The sequence below is a fragment of the Netta rufina genome (genome assembly GCF_964035555.1).
Source record: "Netta rufina genome assembly, chromosome: 15".
NCBI classification, from domain to species: domain Eukaryota; kingdom Metazoa; phylum Chordata; class Aves; order Anseriformes; family Anatidae; genus Netta; species Netta rufina.
The window spans coordinates 3,610,416-3,633,004 of NC_140138.1; the positions used below are offsets into that span (position 1 = coordinate 3,610,416).

Here is a 22,589-nt window from a genome sequence, read left to right on the forward strand (position 1 = left end):
TTCATTACTATGGCATGAAAACAAGCTCTAAATTCACTTGTTCTTGCTGCTTCTCACTTTTTTTTTCTTCTGATGCCATAACAGCATCAGAGTGTGAGATGTGCAAATGAAGAGGCAAAAATCAGGGCAATATTGCTTTTTGATTAATGAATTTGTGTGAAGATTTAAGTTTATTCGAAATAATGTAGAGAAAATATAAATCATAGTTCTGCCAGTGATGTGTCCATTTAAAAGAAGGAAACAGAGTTTTGTACAGAAACAAATTTGGGTGAAATACCTTATGTCTGTACTTCTTATTTTCTCTCGTTTTCCTGCCTGATCTTTAACTAGGTCTACAGTGACATCAGGCACAGGTAGGCTGTGTCTAAAGTTTTATCGAACTTTAGATAAAACTGTAGACTTCTTATTTTCTATAAGTGGTTTGTAAACTTCCCCTCCTACATACTTGAGATGTAAGCTTAAGTTTCTATGATTAATACCTTTTCTCATATTACAATAAAAAAAAAAAATATATCTGAATTTAATAAAGCAGTTAATTTTCTAAGGGACATATTGTTATGTATTTTTCTTCTGGAACTTTGAAAAGAATATTATATGGCAGTACTACACATGTCACTGATGTCTCCTTGCTAGCATTCGGATATTAAGAATAATAAAAATGGTAATTATAGCTGGACACGTTCATCAAATTTGATCTGTTGTGAATCAGGCTTGAATCGCTATCTTTTAAAGAGCCTCAATATATGTCTATGTGAAAGAGTTTATTTCATGTTGTGACAGTAATGTGTGGGGAGTGAGGGCAGCCCATGTTTCTGAAAATGAAACAGGTATGTGTTCGTAGTAGCTGTATGCTAGATGAAGTAGAAGTCGGATTGTGAAAATAATTTGCTGACCTGATTTCTATTGGTTATGTCTGTTTCTTTCCCTGTTTTTAAGTGTGTATCACCAAAACAAGCTTAGATACAGCTCTTTTTTCCCATCCCAAAATGTAATTGAATATCACCTTAAGCTTTCCTATATCAGGATGGCTGACTCCTTGCTTTCTGCTCTGCATCATGCAGTCTCTCTGTTCCAGCCCTGATGCTTGTGCCATTAGGTGATGAGTGCTTTCTGAAAGCTTTTGCTACTTCAGCTATCAGCCATAATATCTTTCCATTTGTCTGTCAACTGAGTCATTTGTCCAATGGTAGCATAAAAAGTGCTTGGGAACACGCAGTGGGAAGAGAAGCAGGGCGATGGTGATCCCAAAGTAATTTAAGATGCTTTGGAGCTTCATCCTGTGTCTTCCAAGCCCAATTGTGGCTTGGCACAGGCATATGTTTTTGAGACACAAATCTCCTGATAACATAAAAGGTAGGAAAAAAAAAATAAATTATTTACAATGCAAATTGCATAGCAGAGTACAGCTCCTTTTCGTTTGAGGAACGGGTTTAAGCGGAGGCTGGTATAACCTGCGTCCCCACTAGATGGAGTTGCTGGTATAGCTGTGCGGGGATCGCCGGCAGAGAAAACCCTGCGGGGGGGGACAGCACCCGGGGTGTCAGAAAGAGGGCTCCGGCTTGAACACTGACCCGGCTTCAGCACGGAAGTGTGTCCTGTGTCAATCCACGCAATTCAGAGGAGTTACGCTGACATAAACTTGCACAAAATTAAATCAGGATCAGGTTTTTAGGCCTGTCTCCTTTTCATCCTTCCTCCTGCCCACCTCTTTCCCCCTTACTCTAGGGAATAGCTAAGTACTGTCAGCTAGGAAAATAAGACATGTCAAGGAACATACATCTTCTGTTTGGAAGGGTCTCCAACTCTTTAAGGGCTGAACATGATTATTTTATATTTAGTAACTTCATTTTTTTTTTTCCTTTCATATGTGAACACTCTAGCATGACTAAAGGCTCTTGGCTTTTTTAAAGTTGTGAAAAATGTGTGCAGATAATGCTGAATGCTAAATAAATGCATACTAAGTGCTGCTGAAAAGGTTAAGCATGCTACAGTGTCTTTGTAGACATTGGGTATGAAACACTGGAGAAGTCAGCGGGCATAGCATAGAGGTTAAGAGAAACAAAATTAGTGATTCTTATTTGCCTGAGGTAAGTGCGAGCCTCTGTAAAGTCTTGATCTTTATGCAAAGACTTAGTAAAGAAGAGAAATCATAAGGAAAAACTTAAAATAGAAGTAGGGATTTTGATTACAAGATAATATCGATGGAAGTATAATAGAATCACCCATTAATTGAAAAGAGTAGATGGAAATATTTTGTCTTTTTGGAAAAAAAATCAACATTTCCTTAGTTTATAAAAATAATCATAACATATATAAGGAAGGAGTGTATTGTGTGGATAAGGAAGACAAGTCTATTAATGATTGTTAATAATTTGTCAAAATATACTAATGAAGCATTTTATTTTTAAGTTCATAATATGCTTCCCTTCCTGCTCTCAAGTTCTGGGGGCTATTTTTCATGTGATGCTAGGAAAGCAGCATTTAGAGGAAGCGCTGCACTATTCTTAGCTTCTATACCACTTGCCTGGATTACTTCTATACCACATCAACCGTTTTATAAAGTGGAAAAAGATGCGTTGCATGGATAATGCAATATGCGGTTCAAATTGTTTTAAGTGCTCAAAGCCGGGAGATGTTCAATCTCATAATACTATATACATTCAGTATGTGTAAACTGGTTAATATTCCTGAGATGAGACTGAAATGTGAACAGTGTGTGGTCTTGCAGGTGATCTCCTTCAGATCTCTTTACTTGATAGCGAAGGTCTAGCAGACTAGGCAGTCTGCTGTGAAAACTCTAATAGATAAATTTGAGGTTTAAATTTTGTAAATGTGAAGTTTGGGAATTTTGGGTAAGCAGAAGTTGGCTACCAGATCACAGCAAATTGAATGATTTTAAATGGAATGCACTATTTACAAATGCACTGTAAACAAAAGAATGGCTTTGTATTTGTACTGCAGGCATGTTAGAGATATTGTTGGTCCTTAGTGCTTTGTTTCAGAAGTTCTCTGATATCCTGTTTTAATTTGCATTTAAGATTGATCAGCACTTTGTCATTATTTTTTTTAAATGGCAGTCTCATTGAGTGTAGGGAGAGGGTGAGAGGGTACCTAACTGAGCTCTGCTCTGCCATATGCTATGATGCTGACAATCCAGACAGGTTGGAAAAGTTGCATCTTGCAGTGGTGTAGTGTAACCACTGCAGAAGAACTTTTAATCTCTACTTTTCTAATTGAACTTCCACAAAGGCTGATCTGGATATTGTAGATTGGTAGCCTTTTTTTTTTTTTTTTTTTGGGGGGGGGTGGAGGGGGAAAGGGAAAGGTTTGTGATTGTTAATTAGTAGGTAATTGATCAGTTACTGGGTGAGGGACAAAATACGATTCAGGTACTGAATCAAGTATGATCCAAACAGAAAGCCATTGAGGCAAATGGAAGATGTCATGGTGTAGGGAAGTTCTTGCAATTGCACGCATGGCTTTTTTGTAGGATAAGGTAAAAATGAAGTATGAATAATTTTCTGATGAGATACTGATGGGACATATGCTGTTCTGTAAAATTATGCAGCAGTGGTAGTGGTATCTGCACTGTGCATAATGGCAAAGGGTCAGATTGTGTACAGTCATTCGTGTACCTATGGCGAATTTGTGGTGGTACTTACTCCGTATATATACAGTCATAACTTCATATGTATTTATATTGGGTTTGGTGGAGGAGTGTGTAAAGTAAAAGAAATGGCTTTAAAGAAGTGATATATGCTTTATATTATTTTTTTTGAAATGAGGCACTTTTTAAACCTTTATCCTCTTAGACAAAATGGAAAGTTATCCTTGAAGGGGTAAAAGTTGTTAAGGATCCACTATATCCACTACAATAGGGCATCATATCAAGCTAAAGAATTATCTCTTTTAGATTTCTTACGGTACCTATGTTTAGCAGTTCTCTATGTAAATGCATGTGTATAGGCAATTTGGATACTTTATAGTTAAAACATTGAATAATATGAATAGAGAAATACAAACTATTCATAATATTTGTGGCTCATATTTTTCTTGTTTTCAAACATGAAAATTAAGAATAAAAGTCCAATGAGTAATTTAATCTTAAAATTAATATTAGCTACATTCACAGTACTAAATTGCCTTGAAAGAATTGTTCAATGTGGTGCTTTTAAGAGTTTAATCTTGTTTATGGATGTCCTCTTATCTGTGAAGCAGTGCAATAGAAGAAACTGCTTGACCCATCACCATGTTCCAGAACTTCACTTTGGGAAATTGGATCAGCTTATACAGTTCCAAACCATTTGGCTGAGAAGCATGTTGCTTTTGATTTTGACATAATGTAGAATGAGTTGGTTATCTGCCTCCTTACATAACATATTTGTTTTTCATTAAACGTTCTGATAAGGTATTATTAAATTACCATGTATTATTTATGGTGTTTCATATGAAAATGAGCTGAAGGAAAAACTCTATCAGTTTAGCGCATTTGCAGAATAACAGGCTTTCTGTGCTAGGAGGAAAAAAAAAATGAAGAAAAGCATGACATACTCCTGTCAGAACAGGAGACTGCTTAAGGCAGAGAGTAAGAATGAAAAAAGGAGAAAGGGCATAGAGAGAGTTCATTTCTCCTTCTTGCTTTGTCTTGCTCTGTGGTGTGCTTTTTTTTTTTTTTTTTTTTTTGGTGATAAAGTAATTTGTGCTGTTCTATATCCGGGCTGTTCTAGTAGATCAGTTCATGATAAACTGCAAAAGCATGGATGTTTCCTAAGCCAAAAGCAAACCCTGTATTCTAAGTTTGTGCATTTATTGTTTTGGCAGTGATTGTTAAGTGTTTTGAATACCTTATTTTTGTTGCACTGACTGCTTTTGAGAAAGAAAAAGAAAATAATTCTACTGGAAATTTTTTGGTTTTGCATGAAGAGGACTTAGTGGATCTAAATCAGTCTCTGAAGCTTGTGTGGGTGCAGGTATGTGTGCGCACATGTAAAATGAAAAAGTATTTTTTTAATACAGCGCCTGAGTTACAGTGACATATTTTGTATCTGTTTCCAGTTAAGCGGGAGTTTTTCTTTATTTCTAAGGGTAGTTATCAAAATCCAACCAGTTACTGTTTCTGAAAAAGGTTTCTATTTTATGTGGGTTATTTATTGTTGTTAATGTTAACTCTTAGTATAAAATGTGCTTTGTGGGAGTTAGATATCCTATAACATAGGTAGTTTTAAAATCTTCTGCACATTTTTTTAAAAACAAACCCCTTTAAAACCTTAGGTGTTACTTTGAGGATTGACCGTCTTTCCCAAAGAAATAATACTTCATTCATTTGTTAAATTCTAATTAAAAATAGTAGTATTTTCTGCTATACTTGAGTTGTATCCAGGAGGAAAAAAAAAGACTTGTAATATGGACTTCAAGGACAAGTTGTAATATAAATTATTTGATTTGCAGGTCACATCCTACTTTATTACATAAAGACTAACTAGATCTACTAATGAATAATTATTACTCCATAAAATAAAAGGGGGGGGGGGGGGAAATCCTGCAAGAGTAGAATACTAATTTGAGGTATCACTCTCAAATTAAAAAGTAAACATTAAATGCTGAAAGTTGCAAATGTAATTTTCCTATGTAACCCGATCGGGCAGTCCTTTATAATAGATTGACTGGCTGTCAAATAAATTTGTAATTTTAGATGAGATGGGGTTTAGTCCAATTTAAGATAGTCTTTATCCACGCCTGCTGCCCTCCCCTCCCCCTCAGTAAAAGACAGCGTGCCACAGCATTTTGTTTCACTCCCAGTGTTTCTGCTGCAGTGGTTGTACTGATAGTTCAGCGTCTCTGTAATGCTTTTATGCGTTTCTCTGGGAAAGTAGATGGTAAAGGACATGTGGCTATAAAATTAATTTGTATTTAAAAATAAGCTCATCTAGTGATTGTGCTGTGTATTTACTGGAATCCTCTTGACTAGCCAAGATTCTTTCCCTTTCCCGTTCTGTGCTTCATACTTCCCTTCTTGGAATGGGAAAGCCCCTTTTATGTCAGGTGTGGGTCCTAGGAGGAAAAAAAAAGTGTGTGTATGCATGTGTGTAGAATCATAACAGGCATTCGGTCCCAGCTGGGCAATGACATTAATTGCCCAGATCTCATGGATGCCTGTGATGCAGCGAGCTCACTTTCTCTCCTTCCTGATCCTCTCCAGGGATTTTTAAAATGCAGTATTTGAATTTTGGTGAGTGGTAAAGACCCTGCCCTAGGACCCATTTGACAAATGAGAAGCTGTGCAGCATCAGCACCAGCCGACTGAGCCTCACTGAGTCAATCTCTCTCTCTACTAGTCAGCAGCTACTGTTGTGAGACAAGCTTCAGCTCTCTGTCATTGAGGAAGTTCCATTTGCTCATCAATAGGCTGCAGGCTGTGTCTTTTTTTTTTTTTTTCCTCTCTTAAAAATTCAGAGTTTAGATCTACCAAGTTGCCTTAGCTGACGAATGTAGGGATCTAGCGCCGGGGGGGGGGGGGGGAGAAAGGCATTGAAGAAATACCGTTTCTTAAATAATCAGACGGAAAAAACTGTAGTGACAAGATAGGGCAAACGTGCTTGCATGCAAGCCCCCTCACTTGTTCTACGTAGACTTCAGAGCAACACCATGCAGCATCCCCTTACGGGTGCAACCTGCGTGGCACTACCGAATGTGGGCATGTGTCCCCAGCTCTCCTGTGCCTTGACTTTTATGTACTTACAGCAGGTAAGTTTGCTCAACTTTTGCTTTTCCTGTAGTGCCTGCTTTATCAGCATCATTTGGGGGATTTGTAATTGTGAGGATATTTTTGTGTGTGAATTGACTGTATAAATGTCTCCCACTGTGTGGAGTGAATGTTGTGCTTGCACCTAGGAATAGTGAGAGTGAGCAGAAAATATGTTTTAATAGAGATTCAAGCTTTGCATGTCTTTTTTCTTTCTTTCTTTTTTTTTTTTTTTCCCCTTTTCTTTTTGCAATGTCTTTATTGATGCTGTTTATAGATATTTGACAGAGTACTTTAACTGCATTTCTCATGGATACAGTAGCAGAGTTTCAGCCATAAAGGACTGCTCTTTTTTCACTTGCAAGCATAAATTATACTTCTAATGTAAATGTGCCCAATGGCAATTTTGTTTAAGCCTTCTTTGAAGCCAGAAATTTTAAGTCTGTGTTGAAACATGCTGCTGATTAAAATCAAGCTGATTTTAGTCATTAAAAAATTATAAAGCTATATCTGTGCAGAATTAAAATACTTCTGTCACTGAAGTATATTGGAATGGGTTTAAAAATGTTTTGAAATAAGCAAAATGATACCATTTTATAAAAGATTAAATCCCATTTTAGAGCATTCATTTATACATAAATTTGCTTCTATTTTTGAAGTATTTCTACCACCACCCCTCCCCAAATTACTTACCAGTTATCAATAACTCTCTTACCCACTTATTTAATGTTATAATAATGTTATTATTTAAAATCATCATTGTATGTTAGTTCTCTGTTTTTAATGGAGCCTACTGTTACAGTCATCTAGTAGGTGTGCATAGTCAAGATGGAAATATGTTCTCAAGCAACAATGATTAATCTTGTTTATTCTGTTACTTTCTGGTGGAACTTCAGGAAAAGAAATTCTTTTGCTCATTATAACAAATAGGAACATTTGCCTGTTAGTTCATCCAACTTCCATTGCAATAGTTTAAATGCATATTGACTTCCATGAAACAGTCTCTAACTTTATTTCTGTATTTAAAAATGCCTGAAAGAAAGATTTTTTTTTACAGCATTTCTTTGCTGTATCTTGTTCATAAAAATGAAATAGATTTAAAGCTTTTTTTTTTCCCCACAAAATTTGCTTTGTGTTACTGATGAAAGAACAGAACTCAAGTATTTGGAGGATATAAACCCTTCTGTAGCTTTTTCTTCAGTAGTGTAGTATAAACCATTTCTGACTTGGAGCATGGAGTGTATAATGAAAGATTCTTGTATAAGCCCTAGATTATACATGTATGCGGGCAGGATATGTCTGCAATTAAAATTTACAGCAGTTAAGTATGTATTTAATATTTGAATAAAGCGTATGCCATAATTGAAATATCTGTTCTTAGTAGTTCTGTATTCTGGGTACATTTTCAGAATGACATTTGTAGATTAACTTTAATGATCCAGTGTGACTTGTATGCTCACTGGTTGTATACAAAATGTACTCCTGTATTTTGGTGGAATTGTTCCTCTGAGTTTGCCAAACAACAATTTGAATGCTGTAGATCTAGCTTTTGAAAGGGAAAATGTGAACCAAGGTGAGAGAGGTCAATGTGGCCACAAAACGAGCTGATAAAAGATAATATAAAGATGAGGTTAGGTGCTGTAATAATCTTCCTGGGTGAGCTATTGCAGTATTATTATGCAAACATCTATAGTATGGCACTGCTTTAAGGTTTAAGAAACTGTGCAACCGTAATGATTACTTTAAAACAGTGAATTCAATTCCACCTATTGAATTTGAGAGAAAGATGAGAAGTGATTGCTAATGCACTTTACAAAGTGCTATATCTACAGGATAATTTTTAACTCTTTAAGTGGATTAACTGCTACACTGAAAGTGTGTGTGTGTGTATATATATATATTTAGTGTTAGCTTTCTAGTCTGGTTAATCCTATTGTCAGTTTAGAACTGTACTGTTTAGGCTGTACTAATCACAATTATATATGTTTAAAACTCATCTGAATTCCTGATGATAATTGTGGTAGGTTCAAAATTCTGTGCTTGTTGCATCTTTTGATCTGTGATTGGCATTTACTTATCCTGGATTCCTAGAGAGACAGATAATTATCATCTTAATTCAGAGATGATCAATTATGTTATGTTATTTTATGTATTTGGTAAAGTATTTCCTCAGAAACTGTTACTTGATCTAAATCTAACCAGTTGTGGTTTTAAATAGGAAAGGATAAAAAGTGTTTTTTTTTCTTTTCTTTTTTTTTTTAATATAAACTTTTACCATGATGGTCTATTTTTTAATTTTTAATATTCTTTTTCCATATCTGACCATTTCTAGCAAATGTACCTCCATGCTAACATAACTATTTCAGTAAAGGGTCTTTCTCGCTGCTATGAAGTTGTCTATTGATCTTAACTACTGGGAACCTAAAACCTTTGTTTGGCAACTTCATAATCAGTGATTCCCTTCAGCCTGTAGACCCTATCACCAACAGTATATAGACATTACGTGAAGCTAATCAGTAGTAATTTTTAGCGAAAAAATATTCACTTCAGATACTTGCACCTCAGTTAAAATGAATTCAGACATCTTTATTTTAACGGAGCTCTCTGTTGTTAACACTTATGGTTTGTTTAGCATCTACGGAAAAAGTCGTCTTAACTTTCATGTGTATCTGCAAAATAAGCTAGTATTTTGGTACATACAAGTTTTGTAATTGGATATGTCTTCCATGGAAGACTCTAAGAGGTGTTACATTCCTCTCAAGATGGGCATACCAGTCTTGTCAATAAATATGTAGCCATGAGGATGGTTGTTTTCTGGGGAGTAGTATTAATCATTTGGGAGGGTGGAAAAAAAAGTTTGCATAGGGTAGTTTTTTAAAACTGGCAATCGTTTTTGCTAAACTAACGTCACTTAGTCAGTTTGATCAGTATAAATGAAATTATTTTCTGAAGTGTTCTATTACTTTGTCCAGTATTAGAAACTAAGTATTTGTTCAGATATCTCCCAGATTACACGTGTAAAATGTTTTAAGAGCCACATGAGGAACTGTTTTTTTTTTTTTTTTTTTTTTTTTTTTTTTTTTTAAGAACAGTTTGTGCATACACATTCACTTACTCAAAACACTTAAAGGTGAACTGTTGAAAGTAAAGTTGAAAATGAACAAAAGTACAGAGGCCTAGTTCACGTTATAGATTAACCACCAATAAAATATTCATTTGAAAATGCCAACAGGACATGAAGGAAGTTTGAATTAATTTAGATGTCTGAAGTTGTCTGAAATAACCTAAAAGCATCTTAGAGAAAGTCCAATTTTAGAAATCCAGAAAGAGTTTTCAAACATTAAATGCAAATGACTGTATCAGTGGCAGCAATGAACAGAAGGATGAAAGAGTTTGATTTGGTCAGTTTTGTGTCACTTTAAAGATAATGACAGTTAGGAAAAATGTAGGTGTGTTTGGCTTAGAATTTTATCTAGTGTCAATACTTAGACACCGAAAAGCAACTCTAATTTGTGGTGTGTACCCTATAATTTTATAACATTATACAGTGTTAGAAACAGCTAGATTCATCTATTTTCTCTTGTCCTCCTTAATTAGACACACTAACGCAAGAAATTCTTGCATTGAACTTAAGCTTATATCAAATGCTAGTGTAACATAATTTTTTGCAGCAAATTTCAACCGCCTGTAAATTGAGATTTAGAGTTTATTAATGAAAGCTTAGTTCTGTTAACTTGTGTTTCCCTATGATATGCTTACCAGGAAATAGGGTTATTTAGTTCATTACTTCAGAAAACACCAAGTCAACTGTGTTTTTGAAACAAAATATTCCAGTACACTGTCATTATTTTAAAATTGGTATTTTTTTTTTCTGTTTAATGATGATACATGTGGTTTATTTTAAATAGTGAAGTGGTTTGTACAAAGGGTAATTCCTTTTAAATGGAGCAATTGCTCATAGTGGACATTCACAGATCGAAAACAATTGAACTGAAACTTCAATATCAACCTTTTCTGTCTTTAACAAGAAAGTAGTTCACAATACAGCTCTTGTATCAGTGATGAAAAAAATCCACCATGAAAACAAAACACAACAAACTCTCCATCTCTACCCCAGCTATTCCGTTAGTGCTTACATGGTAAATTAATGTAATTTTATTTGGGCCTTAAGCATTATGACTATGGAAAACAGCTGAATTCCCCACTCAGTTCCTTATGTCATGCTTTTGGATCTGATGATATATAGGAGTCTGAAGGACTTCTTATCACATTGTTTCTTCATGACTAAATTCAATGTTAATTTTATTTGATGGTGTTTTCAATTGATGCAGTCGATAGTGTCAATAATGGAAAAAGGATTAGAACAAATTGTCTTTGTGCTAAAATTGTATGAAGAACTAAAATGGGTGAACAATTTCTGGATACATTTTTATAGAGAGCGAACATCAGTTGCTGAATGCCACCATCACAGTTACATTTCTGTACATGTGTCTTTTGCATTTTATACTTTAGTGAGTCTTCAAAGGATCAGGTATGTTAGCTGAATGCAATAACAGATGTTTTGTGATGTCACTGTTTAAATGTATTATGAAAACATTGCCATTCTTTACCTAGTCTGTTTATATTACTCACTCACTGTGTCTCTTCTGTAAAATTGGTAAATTTGACTTGAACTCATGAAAATTTAAGGCATCTGTTAGCTTACAAATTGGAGTCTTTGCACAATTTTGTTCCTCAGTCTGCTATTTCATGGCAATTTTCATGTGAGAACATACAACCTCTGCTTATGACTGCATGAGTGAAAAGAAGTTCACATTACTAATGCTCACTCACCATCTGTTTTTCTTACAGCTGGGCCTTGAATAATTGTCCAGTAGCTGATGGACTGAGGGTAGGCAATCTTTCCAGGGTTTTCTGATTCATTTAACCAGCTTCACTGCCCCAAGAGAAACATAGAGCTTGTTTATTCATATGTGTAGGGTAAAAAACTGTATTTGGTCAGATGAATTATAGTACTCTTATTTTTTTTTATTTATTTTTTTTTAAAAAAAGGTATTATCATTATTATCATGGTAGAAGCAATTTCATGTTCACCTAAGGGGGCAGTGTAGCATTCTTAGGGAATTTTACTGTATGTATGAAATGGACCTTAAAGGGAGGGAGAGTAAATGTTGCATTTAGAAGCAGGGTTAGTGCAGGAGTAAGGAGTCGCATCTTGATGTGCTGTTTGTCTTAATTAGAGTAAATAAATCACTCGGCATTCTGCGATAAACTTCCAAGCTGGTATGCGATACTGTAGCCCTTATTCAAGAGAAATTAAAAGCTTTATATATCTTTTGTCTCACAAGAGCTGTTTCATTGTTTTCCAGAGACTATTGAGAAGTGGCTTAGAGAGCAAGTGCTGCATTCTCATTGTGTATAAGGGCTAGTTTGGGCATTTGACTACTTCATTGTCGAGCAAGGCCACTTTCCTCACTACGACAAGGGGAAGTGCTTTAGTTAAGTACCCAGCTCTTTAAATATTAGAGGACGTACACACACACACAAAAAAAAAATCGGCTAAGGACTTGCTGCTTTGGAATATAAGAGCAGTTGCAAAGGAGCTTCCACGTGGCAGAAGCAGGTGAATAGCTTGAGCTTGCAGTCATTGCTTTTATAACAGGGCTCTCCAAATAGGCTGGGCAGTGATGACGGAGTGTTTTGTTGTGTCAGCTATTCGTAAGTTGTCACTATTCAATGGTATTTGCTAAATTTGTATGTGGTGGTTTTCTGGGAGAAACAAATGTGCGGTGGCATTTTCTATCAAGGAAAGCATGCTTTGGTTATCTAAATGGGCTTTTCCTCATTGCAGCTAGTAGGTATTTCATTCAGTTTGGTTACCTTTTTGACCAGTAGCCACGAAACACTGGACTATGAAGCTTTTGTTTTTCAATGTGAAGCTTTTGTTTTTCAATGTGTGTGTTTCTGAATCTGGTAAATAAATGCTACCAGCATGTTAACATTCTATTTAAAACATTTTGTAAATCTTGAATAGGTAACATAAATGAAATGAAGTGATAAAAAGAATTGTGACACTAGAATTTATCACCTAGCTTTATATGGTTATAATAATGTTAGTGGAAAGGAGAAGTCAACACCCTCCAAGAATCCTTGAAGCTTTTCTGGCTTTTAAAGGTGTATGTGCAATCGATTTATCAGCTTTAAAGTGTGATGTGTAGTACAAGAGCTCTCCTGAGGAACTCCTGTCATTTCTCTGCTAGCATTACTCATTTACCTCAGAGTTATCTAGTGCAGTGCCATTGACTTCTCTCACGTTTTGCTTTCCTTCCTACTCTGACAGTACTGCAGCCTGGTGAATTTAATTAGAGAAAATACCATATCTAATGTCTATAGTGTCCTGACTAGTTGTAGTTGGGCCTTTGGTCTTTTGCACTGTAGCAGGCTCCAGCTGTGGAGAGATCTCAATGTGTTTTGATCCTGCTCTTTCTCGTTCTGTTGAACACACACAGAATCAAAATTAGATACTGTATGAAGAACTAAAGCACTCAGTGAATTATTTTTTGTTCGGCGATTCTCCTTCCTCCCCCCTGCCTCCCCCAATATGAAGGAAAGTCTGTGCTACTTTAGAATAGAAATACTTAAGATGTTCAGATGCTTGTGAATAACAATACCAGTGCTTTCAACTCAGACCATTTTTAAATTTAATTTTTGACCCTTTATATTAAAAATGGTTGGTCTTTCTATGTCCTATCTTGTAATATTTTGAATATGCTTTGTTTTATAACTACATGAATTTTAATTGTATCTCATGTTTGTGTGAGGTATGTATAAACTTACAGTTGTGATACACCTCTCCTTAATTTCCTATTGAATTACGCTTATGTTTATTACAGAGTTTTGAAGGCTGCTTTTTTGCTTTTGCTTCTCATAGCCTCTTGTTTTGTAGCTATTCTTATTTTCTCTACTGTGGCAAGTAAGCATTCCATAAATTTAATAGTTAACTAGAAATATTGATTATGGGCATGGAACTTTCTTCAGTTTAAAACAATGAGTGATAATAGTTTTAAAATGTGTTTGTTTTCATAATGCCACCATCTTTCATAAGACAGAGTGAACTTAAAGTACTCTTTTGAAACAATGAAGATCATCTCCTGTTACAAAGGAAGATGATAACAAAACTGTTCAAAGTTTTCCCTGATATTATGACCTTGTCAATGCAGAGCTAGTGAGAAAATTTAGGGGTGAAAGGAAGTCAATCAGCTCATATATTCCATGCATTTCCCTTCTTTTCTTGCTTTTTTCCGTGTCATGTATTAGTCCCCTTTCTGGGATGTTACATGGCTGCATAGCTCAATTAATGCTCTATGGCAAGAGGAGGGAAAAAAAAACATATCTCTTGTCAGAAGCTAAGTTATTTACTTTCAAAATCTGACAGAATAGCACTGCAGGGGCTTCTTTTATTTCTGTTCAGAATGTCATTATTGTGTAATGCAGAGGGACTTCTGCATGCATTGAAGGCTTATTCTTGTAATCTCTAGTCTGCTGGATATCAGCACAAGTGCAAAATGGCACACAGGAATGTTTCCCTGTTCCGACTGTAGCACATTCAGCTCTGCAAAACTGCACTCTAAATATCTTAAACATTTGCCATTTAGATGCCAATGAACTTGTTTCTCTGTGGTGCTGATGCTCGATATATAGTGAATGCTACTCTGGCCTAGACAGAAGACCAATTGTATCCTTAGTTAACTTTATAATGTGTCATTTTTCCTGATGGGTAGCATATGGTTTGAGACTGCTTTTTCAGCATTGGTCACTTTGTAACTTTGTAATTTTTCTAAGAGTGACCCTAAAAGGAATATTTTAGTGCAGAATGCTATATAAAGAAAACTTGGTATTTCATTTCAGTCAAATTTGAAAAGACATTCAACTTTCTTGTTGTTGTACTTTGTGTATTTGTGTACTTCAGAGGCAAGATAAGTAGTTTCAATGTTCCCTCCAAGTTCACTTTGAGTATCTGCAAAAATACAGGAAATTCAGCCATTGCACTTTCAAGAGTTGTTTTTTTTTCTTTTTTTTTTTTTTTTTTTTCTTTCTTCATCTTCTCCTTCCCTTTCCTGTTGCTCGTCTTCTAGCTCTACTTTGAACATCGTGCTTCCCACATGCACATGAACTTATATCTTGCTTTGTGGAAAGATTTTTGGTACACCCAGTGTAGAAGTGCTGATGAGGCCAACTTCAGGAGTTCCCTGTGCATAGATATTTGCCCTCCTTTCTTCCTGGTCTTAAATAAATAATGTTCCAGTGGAAAATGACTTCATTTAGAGAGTAATTGCCTTTTCAGTGATAGTTGATTTTTTTTTTTTTTTTCCTAAGACTAACCACACTTTTAGTAGTTCTTTCAATTTCTTTTCAGTTTAAAGCAGTAAATTAAACATTTAAAAAAAAAAAAAAAAGTGTTCATAAGTAGTAGACTTTATCTGAACACAGCCTGCTTTTAAATGATGGGAAAATATTTTTCCTTCCAAATGGGCTTGCCTGTTTCTTTCTTTTTCTCTTATTTTCTTTGCAGGCATGAAATCCAATAAATTTCTATTGCAGTTGCTGGGCTTGAGGGAGAAAAGGAAAAGGAAAAGTAGAAAGCTATTGGGAAGCGTCAAACGCAGAGAATGATGAAGTACATTTCATAGCAGCCAATTCCAACCCCCAAATCCCTATTGTGCGGGAAGGCTTTCCAACTCACACAGGAAATTCAGCCATTGCACAACACACTATTAATGATTTATATACACCACACCACTGCTCTTGTTCACTAGCAGAGCCAGGTTGTGTTAATAAAGGAATTTCAGGAAAAAGGGTCCCCGCATGCTGAGTTGTTTTGCTCAATGCAGTATATGCTGCCTTCATAAATCAAAAGAATTTAGGGCTCTACAATCTTTGAGAGCTGCTTTTTTTTCCTTTTTTTTTTTTTTTTTTTTAATCTGATTCACCTAGGAATATTTTCTATAAAGAATGAATGAACTGTTGGATGAGATCTATCTATCTATCTCAGCTGTTTTAGGGTTGATTGGTTTGCTTCACAGTGGCATTATGCTTCCGTTTGTTTTCCATTTGGTATTTATGCTTTATGGTGTTGTCTATGGAAGGATGATAGTATGGCTTTATTAACATAAAGAGATGCAGATGACATTATATTCTGTCTTCTTAGACATAACTAAGTAAAATGTAAAAGCAAAATGTGCGTTTTAGATAACGGGTACAAAATTGATTTGTTTACTATAACAGTGTAATAGCACTCCCTAAAGCATTTGTGTTACTTTAAAATTGGGATTTTTTTATTAGCAAAAATGTTTCTCTGTTTTGCAGTAAATATGAGTTAATTTTTAGACTTATCTGAAAACATTGTTTTCTAATAGGAACTGTGGAAATGGGTACTTAATTTTGTATTTATTCACATAATGCGTGTTTTCAAATACTAGATCAACGATGATATTACTAGAGAATATATTTATATATTTACATTAGATAGAAATGTAGATAAAGAGGGATGTTTTTTTTTTTTTTTTTTTTTAAAAAAAAGTCCTCGAATTCTGATGTGAAATAGTGTTAAGCAATGTCATGGGACACTATCCTAGAAAATAAACACTTATTTTGATGCTTATGCAATCCAGTCTTTACTTTCCATTATTGCTTTACAAAAGGAGGTGGGGGGGAGGGGAATAATTACAGGGAACGTGTTCTGCAGTTCAAAGGAAACTGGCTTTCCAGGGGAATCTTAAGATTTTGTATTACACAGCAGGCACAATGTTTTCAGTCTATTTGGATCATTCGGAGTCATTGATTCATGTAACTTTTGCTCACAGAAAAATGTGACTGCCCTGTCTTGGCTTTGTTACAATAGAAAATATGGTTCTTTCCCAGCTTTATGGAAGTCAGCATTGTGCAAATCGGTTTTACAGAAGTTACAGCTACTACTGCGAGAAATTGTTTGTAGTTTGTATAGTCCGAAGATAAATACCTTATTTTCCATTTTTATAACTGGTTTAAACATCGTGGATTAATATGCGACAGGTGCCCAGTAAATGAGGTTTATGTTCATAGAGTGCTATTCTTGTATTTGTTTGTCCTCTATTATTTGGGTGCATGAGTGTTTCACTGTGTTTAATTATGTCTGTGAGGCACAAGACAACAGTCAACATCTGCTCTATTGTTTCCTTGGTTTACAGATAGCTTTGGTGAGTTATTAAACAATCTATTTTTCAAACAGAAAACAGAGAAACATGCTGCACCCATATTATGTAATTTTGTAAAGGTACATTATGTAATTAGTTGTCTAGTATTTGCAAAATAATCATTTGTTTTGGTCAAATAAATGCTATTCTATTAAAAATGTGATGGTCTCAGCAATTTTTAGCAAATAAAGAATTTCTAATTTATAATATATATGGGTTAAGTTGATTTCATCTTGCATTCTATATGTTTTTAATGTATCTTATACAATTTCATAGCATTATTTAAATATATAGCAAAATAAAAAACAGAAATTTGTATCAACTTTAATTTTATTTATTACTGAAGCAGCTCTTACTGATTACAGATAAAGTATGAATTAACTTGAGTTACTTTCATGTCAAAGTTAACTTTACTCTCAAAGTATCAGTTGGGGAAGACAGTGCTCAAGCTGCCTGTACTCTCACAGATCTTACTCGGGGCAAAGCAACACCTAGCCCTCCCCTGCCAAGAGAAGTTCCTGTGTGCTAGCAGGAGGACAGCACTGTAGAACTTCTCTTTACAAATGTATTTCTTGTTGGAAGAACGTTTCATTATCACTTGTTTCACTATTTTTTGTTTTGTTTTAATGTACCTGTCAATGGTTTTAAGCTTATATAGTGCTGTCAGCTATACTCTCTATTATAATAAAGGTAAATCACTGCACATAGCATCTGATTGTTTTTGCCTTAAAAAGAAAATATAGAAAAAATATATCGAGACTCTAATGATGAGCACATCCTAAAAGTTCAGCCTTCTGTAAGTTTCATCATTGAAGAAAGTTGCTTGTTAAAAGTGTTCAAGGAAGAAAACAAGGTTGTAGTATTTTCACAGTATTCAAACGGCTCCTGTATACAATTATAGAGCTACAGCTATCTACATCTCTTTCTTATATATGTGCATTTGAGGCTTTTGAAATACTGTTGATGTAATGTAGTTGGTTTAGTACAAAGGTATGTCTTTGAAGTAAAGTTGTTCAGTATCATTTTAACATAAACTAAACTACCCCTTAATAAATGAAAAACTGAATTGAAAGACAGATGTATTATATACATAGTTCCTCAGAAAAATATACATCATTGACTTCGGGGACTAATACTGCAGATGCTTATTTAAGTGTTACTTTGCAAAATTCGTTTTTAGCATGGAACAAAAATCTCACTTTTTCAGCAAGGGCTTGTAAGATACTTAATCTCCCTCACACCTACCCAGGTGCATCAACTGTGAAAGATATAAATATGAGACAGGGATTTCAATCTTTCAGATCTCAAATGCTCATCAGTAGGTTTGCAGCATTACAAATGCAATTTTGATTCTTGCTTATTCCATAAATGTTGGAAAATGGAAACTCAAACAGGAACTTCTTATTTATTTATTTTTAAGGGAGAAATGTCAGAGTAATACTGCTCGTAGTGAACTTTTTCAAGATATTTCCAGAAACCCATTGGAGGAGAGGAAAACAAAACAAACAAACAAAAAAACTTTTCTATAATATTTATTGCTAGATGGTTCTGTAGGGCATGTCTCCTAGGAACTGCTTTTTAAAAATAAACGTGTTTGTATACAACCAAAGAAACTGTGAAGGACTGGAGCACCAAGGAGCTTGTTCCAGTGTGCAAAGCAGAGAGAAATTTTTAATGGGAGAGAAAAATAGGGTTGGACATGTTGGGGTAGATCAAGACAGTCTGACTACCACTGAGGAAGTGATCATTGGCTTTACTGTGAAATAAATGTATTGTACTGGTTATGGACGTTTTCTTTACTGTATTCTTGTATATTTTGCTTGTGAATAGTTTTAAGTGTTTATCTGCACTAAAACTAAAAAAAAAAATTTTTGTGTCCTCTCCCAGTAGAAAATGAGCTTTGAAACTGCTTGATGGAAACTCTAAGAGAAAGTGGTGTTTTCAGATTTATGCAGAAAGATGTGTTATAGGAGGTAACATCTGATCCGTGGTAGTGGCTGATGCTGTTTGTATAGCTTCATCAGGAATTAGTCCCATGGAGAACAGCACTATTCAGTATTTTATTTGTATGACTTCAAAGAGTTAATCAAGGCTGAACAGTAGAGGATAAAAATTTAGAAAGTTTAGTTTTTACTAGTATCACAAATAGCCAAGTAGATCAATACGGTATAGCAAAGATTTACTGTATACACAGTAGAAGTTATGCTAAATTACACAAAACATTTATGGAAGCAGACTCTGTAGGTAACCTATAGTTAAGAAAAAAATCAAGAGAATTATTAAGAAACAAAAAAAAAATAAAAACAAACAAACAAAAACAAACAAAAAAAACTTTGAAAAGAGTTTCTGTAAGAATTCACTAGTCCCAACTGACTCATTTTCCATTCCAGAATCAGACAGTTCTTAAGAAGCAGCTATGTAGCACTCTTCTTTCATTGCAGTACCAGAGATGTTCCTATAATAGCATTTGCAATGAAGATGTGCCAATGTTATGTATGTGAGCAATGCAATACGAACTTCTAGTATAATTCCTGTTTGAGCAACATGACTCAAGATTTGTAGTGGGATATTACATTTCTTATTTCCATTTGTTACCAGGATTCAGTAACGCACCTTCTGGTGTTTTGCCATTTTTTGTAAACAGTATGCATTGCATTTCTCCCATTTAGGGGCAGACAATTTTTTGAAAAAATTTTGAGGAAGCATAAGTTGCTCACAGTCAAAGAGTTTAATATTTATTTATTTATTTTTTTGTTTGAGCCTCCTTTGAACTGCAGGAGAACTGGTCATATCTCAGTTCTTAAAATTAGACTGCTTGCTCTGTCTTCTTTCTTGAAGCAATAAGATCTTACTAATATGAATTGAATAGCCTTAATATCAGCTAAAAATAGAAATAGAAATAAAAATAGAGTTAATCCTCTTGTTTTCCTTCTTCTCTGCACAAATTTACACCAATCCTTTGCTAGTACACACTTTGGTTTGATTAAAACCAAAGTGAAGGTGATATTATAAAGACCATCATTCTTTATTCCTTTTTAACGTAAAAAGGAATTGACCAATAAGCTAAGTGGATGACAGGAAGGGCTGTTACTATTTGGCATTGATACAATAGTGTTATGATTTTCTGTTCTTCAGTCCTTATTCTATCCTTTTCTGTTACTCTGATCAGCAGCGCAATTCCCATAGACTTAGCAATGTCCCCCTGAGGATGTTGCTGTAAGAGAGAACATCAGAAATAGTGTTCATATGAATTCAGTATCCACTGTTGGTTGCTGTAGAAAATTACCTGTTTGGCAGAACACTTATTGAGAACTAGAATATCTAATGAATAAGCAGGAAATTACCTAATGGATCTTGGGGGAGGGTAGAAAAGAAAACATATGATGTGATTCTTTAAGGTGGGATTTATTTACTGTATTACCCAGAAGACTTGTGGAAGCATGATCCAGGAAACATTTCTTTTTTCCACAAAGTAGCTTTCTTTTGTGCTTGTAGAGGGTAGCAGGGCAATTGCACTCACATTGACCTGGCCTCAGCCACAAACCCTCTGACTAAGGGCAGAAGAGATCTAACATACCTCAGGAACAGTCGGGTGTTCCTGTGATATGCAGCCTCTTAGCTGCATAGCCCATGTGCAGCTGCTACCTGTAAGACATCAAACTGAGTTTAGGAGTGGTGGCTGAATTGCTGAATATGGGATTAAGTGTCTGTCCAAACAGTTGCATTAGGGGATACCTATGAGACTGAATTATCTTCATACATAAGAAACCTTTTTTTCAGCTGTTCTAACTTCGTGATATTTAGATTTAGAAGCAAACTTCTTATCAGCTGTGCCTTTTAATTCTTTCAGCCAAATCCTGCCTGCTTCAGATGCTCCTAGATTCTTGGCTAAACCTCAGTACTTAAAAAATATTGCTGATGTCTTGAATTGAAATGAATTATAGCTTGCATTACAGCTAATGCCATCAGGTTCTGATATTTTATTTCCAGAGAATATGAAACTTGCTACTTCTGAACTGCAGTTCCTTCTGATCCATTTGAAGATGCATAGGGGCTTTAATATTTGTGAGTTTGAATCAGTTATTTCTCCAAGGTATGCTGCTCACTTAGGAGATCTGTCCTATGCTAGTTTCTGCAATCAAATCATTGCACTTGGCATAGGAGGGTGCTTAAATGATGCATTTATGCAGGCAGGAGACATGGTTTGATACCATCTTGTGATTCACCATCCAGTCCTATTAATATGAACCTTACTCAAGGGAATGAGTAGCTCTTACTTGTCAGCAAACCCTGTGTGTATTAAGGGGGTGAAGTTGTATTGAAAGAACCTTATAGTGATACTCTGCTGTTCTCAAGGGAAGCAAATGAAAACTGTATTTTGATGAATAATGAATGTGATAATTGGGGTCAAGAAGTCATAGCTTCCTGTGGTGCAGTAGTGAAGAGCAACCTGACTTCAGTAATAAAGAGAAATACAGTTGACCAGATTTGGCAAGAAACACGTGGCTATCTGCCATCTCCACACAACCAAAGCCTGCTACATGACAGTGACAAGTAGGTGTCATGTGTGCATTGTTCTAGAATACACTTATATTTCTGAGATCCTGTCTTATGCTTGTTAGTGTCAACAAGAAGACAGCCATGAACAGATACTGAGTGAGACTCACATGCTCAAGCATTGGGAAACATCTTGTGTGAAATGGATGATCTAGCATGGCATTGCTTTGATATATCAATAGCATTCATTAAAAGTGGTTATTGATTAAAAGTCAGTCTGTTCCTCATATGTGAGGAAAATTATATTTTCTTGTTGCTGCTCTGTATTTGCAAATGAATGCACACCCAAGGGAAATTCTGTACAAAATGCAATCTACCCAAAACTGCTTAACTTCATCTAGTTAAGAGGGTTCTCAACTTCTAGAATCTTGAGGTAACCTCACTGCTCTCTAGCTTCTGAGGTGGGGAAGTGCAGAGCGAGGTGCCAGTCTCACTGATAGAATGCAGGGGAACAGATCAAAGCTGCACCTGGGGAGGTTCTGACTGGGGATTATTTAAAAAATAAAAGTAAATAATGCTGCGAGTGTGGTCAAACACTGGAACGAGCTTCCTACAGGTCATTGATGCCCCAAGCCTGTCAATGTTCAAGAGACATTTGGATAATCCCCTTAATATCCTTTCACTTTTGGTTAGCCCTGAGGAGGTCAGGCAGTTGGACTTGATCTCTGAAGGTGTCTTCCAACTGAACTATTATACATCTTTTTAGGAAACGGTAGATAAATACAAGAGTAATGAGGTGAACATGGGAAAGATTATTCTTGAACATTGAAAATGCAACTGACTTAGTACAATATCCAATGATAGGAACTATGTAGGAACAGCTGTTACAGAACTCCAGAAGGAAATGAAAACAATGCAGTGCTCATAAAGACATAGGTATATTAAAGACTTTTGCAACATGGCTTCTGTCTTGTGAACAAGTAGTAAAAAAAAAAATCAACTCTTGGTAGTTAAAGCAATATTTTTTTCCTACTTCAGCCAACTTTTCTGAGTGATGCAGGAGAAGATGAGATGAGCAGGGGAACTTGAACAGATAAAATTGTGCAGGACCACAGAAT

At 35.3% G+C, this 22,589-nt stretch overlaps 1 protein-coding gene across 15 annotated transcripts in view; it reads left to right on the plus strand.

Annotated features, from left to right (window-relative positions):
• RBFOX1 (RNA binding fox-1 homolog 1) overlaps positions 1-22,589 on the plus strand; it is a 333,405-nt gene that overhangs the window by 32,776 nt on the left and 278,040 nt on the right. For 13 of the 15 annotated variants that reach the window (XM_084295938.1, XM_084295935.1, XM_084295936.1 and 10 more), the window contains exon 1: positions 6,543-6,744. The exons of 1 other annotated variant lie outside the window; for it this stretch is intronic. The gene's annotated coding sequence lies outside the window, so the exon portion shown is untranslated. Of the gene's footprint in view, positions 1-6,542; positions 6,745-22,589 lie in introns of those variants that run through there. One more of the 15 variants, XM_084295943.1, reaches the window with a different exon arrangement.